The sequence below is a fragment of the Triticum urartu genome, unplaced genomic scaffold, assembly GCF_056163025.1.
Source record: "Triticum urartu cultivar PI428250 unplaced genomic scaffold, HENAU_Tu73 scaffold554, whole genome shotgun sequence".
NCBI lineage: Eukaryota > Viridiplantae > Streptophyta > Magnoliopsida > Poales > Poaceae > Triticum > Triticum urartu.
The window spans coordinates 19,836-25,000 of record NW_028260736.1 but is presented as its reverse complement, the minus strand read 5'-3'; positions in this window follow the sequence as shown (position 1 = coordinate 25,000).

Genomic DNA, 5,165 nt, shown 5'->3' with positions numbered 1-5,165 from the left:
TAAAAACCCCTAGTATATGAAAGAATGAAAAGGTGCTTTCGTTCTTGTGGAATAAGAAGCCCTCGTACCTTAATGAAAGGAAAATCGTAATTTTTCGTTAGGTATTTGACCAAATAGGATCGTCCAGTTCCTACAGAACCTATCACTAAAATACCCGATAGGGCTAAGCGGAACGAAAAGGGTTTTCCATGAGATGGTAAATGAAAACGATTAGTCCCACACGAGGTTTGGGAATAAGTGATTGTCTGATAATGAGCAAGGAATATACGTCTTTCTGCTAAAGAGGATCTATTAAACTCATAATTCATTAGATCCTTGTTATCAATGCCAACTAGGTATCATAAGTAAATGGATCCCGGTTGTTCAATCCTTTGATAACCAAGGTCATTCTTTGCTAAAGAGAAATGATCACTATGAGTCAGACTCAATAGAATTGGATCCATTCCAAATAGCGAGAATTAGGATTCTTGATCCCTCTCAATCTCTCTTTCAATTCGAGGATCCAGAGAGGTGTTTTCATAGTCATCTCCGAATATTTGCCATCTCGGAATATTTTCGATTTCATTTTTCTATGATATGTCTTTCTATATGAAAATTGGTTATTTACGATGTACGATGATCCCTGTTAAGCATCCATGGCTGAATGGTTAAAGCGCCCAACTCATAATTGGTAAATTTGCGGGTTCAATTCCTGCTGGATGCACACGAACGGGAACATTCCATAAGTCTATTGGAACTGGCTCTCTATCCATGGAATCTCATCCATCATCCATACATAACGAATTGGTATGGTATATTCATACCATAACATAAGAACAATAAGAACTCGAATTCTTATCGATACTGGAACTCAGAGCATAGGAGGGAAAGTCGATTTATGGATGGAATCAAATACGCAGTATTTACAGAAAAAAGTCTTCGTTTATTGGGAAAGAATCAATATACTTTTAATGTCGAATCGGGATTCACTAAGACAGAAATAAAGCATTGGGTCGAACTCTTCTTTGGTGTTAAGGTGGTAGCTGTGAATAGCCATCGACTACCTGGAAAAGGTAGAAGAATAGGACCTATTCTGGGCCATACAATGCATTACAGACGTATGATCATTACCCTTCAACCGGGTTATTCTATTCCACTTCTAGATAGAGAAAAAAACTAAAGGAGAATACTTAATAATACGGCGAAACATTTATACAAAACACCTATCCCGAGCACACGCAAGGGAACCGTAGACAGGCAAGTGAAATCCAATCCACGAAATAATTTGATCCATGGACGGCACCGTTGTGGTAAAGGTCGTAATTCCAGAGGAATCATTACCGCAAGGCATAGAGGGGGAGGTCATAAGCGCCTATACCGTAAAATAGATTTTCGACGGAATCAAAAAGACATATCTGGTAGAATCGTAACCATAGAATACGACCCTAATCGAAATGCATACATTTGTCTCATACACTATGGGGATGGTGAGAAGAGATATATTTTACATCCCAGAGGGGCTATAATTGGAGATACTATTGTTTCTGGTACAAAAGTTCCTATATCAATGGGAAATGCCCTACCTTTGAGTGCGGTTTGAACTATTGATTTACGTAATTGGAAGTAACCAATTAGGTTTACGACGAAACCTAGAAATCGATCACTGATCCAATTTGACTACCTCTACGGGATAGACCTCAACAGAAAACTGTTGAGTAACGGCAGCAAGTGATTGAGTTCAGTAGTTCCTCATAGAAAATTATTGGCTCTAGAGATATGGTAATATGGAGAAGACAAAATTGTTTGAAGCACGCACAGAACCGGAAGCGCCCCTTGTTTCAAAGAGAGGAGGACGGGTTATTCACATTTAATTTGATGGTCAGAGGCAAATTGAAAGCTAAGCAGTGGTAATTAAGACCCCCGGGGGAAAATAGGGATGTCTCCTACGTTACCCATAATATGTGGAAGTATCGACGTAATTTCATAGAGTCATTCGATCTGAATGCTACATGAAGAACATAAGCCAGATGACGGAACGCAGAGACCTAGGATGTAGAAGATCATAACATGAGCGATTCGGCAGATTTGGATTCCTTTCCTATATATCCACTCATGTGGTACTTCATCATATGATTCATATAAGATCCATCTGTCTAGAGATCGTCATATACATCTAGAAAGCCGTATGCTTTGGAAGAAGCTTGTACAGTTTGGGAAGGGGTTTTTTGAGAGAAAAGAAGAATCTACTTCAACCGATATGCCCTTAGGCACGGCCATGCATAACATAGAAATCACACGTGGAAGGGGTGGGCAATTAGCTAGAGCAGCAGGTGCTGTAGCGAAACTCATTGCAAAAGAGGGTAAATCGGCCACTTTAAGATTACCATCTGGGGAGGTCCGTTTAGTATCCCAAAACTGCTTAGCAACAGTCGGACAAGTGGGTAATGTTGGGGTGAACCAAAAAAGTTTGGGTAGAGCCGGATCTAAGTGTTGGCTAGGTAAACGCCCCGTAGTAAGAGGGGTAGTTATGAACCCTGTGGACCACCCCCATGGGGGCGGTGAAGGGAAAGCTCCCATTGGTAGAAAAAAACCCACAACCCCTTGGGGTTATCCTGCGCTTGGAAGAAGAACTAGGAAAAGGAAAAAATATAGCGATAGTTTTATTCTTCGTCGCCGTAAGTAAATACGTAACTAGGAATATGGAAAATTGCATTTTTGGAATTTGCAATAATGCGATGGGCGAACGACGGGAATTGAACCCGCGCATGGTGGATTCACAATCCACTGCCTTGATCCACTTGGCTACATCCGCCCCTTATCCAGCTAAAGGATTTTTTTCTTTTTTCCATTGATCATTATTCTATTTATTCTGACCTCCGTACTTCGATCGAGATATTGGACATAGAATGCCACTCTTTAAAAAGGAAAAAAGGAGTAATCAGCTGTGACACGAAAAAAAACGAATCCTTTTGTAGCTCATCATTTATTGGCAAAGATAGAAAAGGTCAATATGAAGGAGGAGAAAGAAACAATAGTAACGTGGTCCCGGGCATCTAGCATTCTACCCACAATGGTTGGCCATACAATCGCGATTCATAATGGAAAGGAACATATACCTATTTACATAACAAATCCTATGGTAGGTCGCAAATTGGGGGAATTCGTGCCTACTCGGCATTTCACGAGTTATGAAAATGCAAGAAAGGATACTAAATCTCGTCGTTAACTGAATTCTGAATAGAAAGATTAAGAAGAAAAAAAGATTCAAAATAAAGACAGAAATACCCAATATCTTGCTAGAACAAGATATTGGGTATTTCTGTCTTCAAAAATTCTTATATGTTAGCAGAAAAACCTTATCCATTAATAGATGGAACTTCAACAGCAGCTAAGTCTAGAGGGAAGTTGTGAGCATTACGTTCGTGCATTACTTCCATACCAAGGTTAGCACGGTTGATGATATCAGCCCAAGTATTAATAACGCGACCTTGACTATCAACTACAGATTGGTTGAAATTGAAACCATTTAGGTTGAAAGCCATAGTACTAATACCTAAAGCAGTGAACCAGATTCCTACTACAGGCCAAGCAGCCAAGAAGAAGTGTAAAGAACGAGAGTTGTTGAAACTAGCATATTGGAAGATTAATCGGCCAAAATAACCATGAGCAGCCACAATATTATAAGTTTCTTCCTCTTGACCAAATTTGTAACCCTCATTAGCGGATTCATTTTCAGTAGTTTCCCTGATCAAACTAGAGGTTACCAAGGAACCATGCATAGCACTGAATAGGGAACCGCCGAATACACCAGCTACACCTAACATGTGGAATGGATGCATAAGGATGTTGTGCTCTGCCTGGAATACAATCATAAAGTTGAAAGTACCAGAGATTCCTAAAGGCATACCATCAGAAAAGCTTCCTTGACCAATAGGGTAAATCAAGAAAACAGCAGTAGCAGCTGCAACAGGAGCTGAATATGCAACAGCAATCCAAGGACGCATACCCAGACGGAAACTAAGTTCCCACTCACGACCCATATAACAAGCTACACCAAGTAAGAAGTGTAGAACAATTAGCTCATAAGGACCACCATTGTATAACCACTCATCAACAGATGCAGCTTCCCAAATTGGGTAAAAGTGCAATCCGATCGCCGCAGAAGTAGGGATAATAGCACCAGAGATAATATTGTTTCCATAAAGTAAAGAACCAGAAACAGGCTCACGAATACCATCAATATCTACTGGAGGGGCAGCGATGAAGGCGATAATAAATACAGAAGTTGCGGTCAATAAGGTAGGGATCATCAAAACACCGAACCATCCGATGTAAAGACGATTTTCAGTGCTAGTTATCCAGTTGCAGAAGCGACCCCACAGGCTTGTACTTTCGCGTCTCTCTAAAATTGCAGTCATGGTAAGATCTTGGTTTATTCAAATTGCAAGGACTCCCAAGCACACGTATTAACTAGAATATAGATAATAGAAGGCTTGTTATTTAACAGTATAACATAGACTATATACCAATGTCAACCAAGTCAGCCCAAAGATTAGCTATCCATATAACTAAATTAACCAAACCAATAATTTTGTATTTGTAAATGAAGTGAGTCAAAGTGAAAAACTTTGATGGGTCTTTTCTATATGGGTTGCCCGGGACTCGAACCCGGAACTAGTCGGATGGAGTAGATAATTCTTCCTTGTTACAATAGAGAAAAATCCCTCCCCAAATCGTGCTTGCATTTTTCATTGCACACGACTTTCCCTATGTAGAAATAGCCAATTTCTATTCCAAAGAGGAAGTTCTACTAATTTTTTTAATTAGTAAGTTGATTCACCTACTCTTTATTATAATAAAAAGAACATTTCAGAATGAAAAATAGAAAAGTTTTTTCTTGATCATTTATCAACCCTTTCCTGTTTCTTAATTTCGTCTAATGATTAATTAAGAGGGTTGACCAGGTCATTGATACGTATAATATCCAAATACCAAATACGCTCAGTGTGTGATCCACAGAAAGAAAAAAGAGTTGTTTTGGTGAACATCAAAGAAAAAACTTGCTCTTCTTCCATAAAAAATTCTTCTAAAAATGCCGAACCCAATCGTTGCATAAAAGTTCGTACCGTGCTTTTATGTTTACGAGCTAAAGTTCTAGCACATGAAAGTCGAAGTATATACTTTAG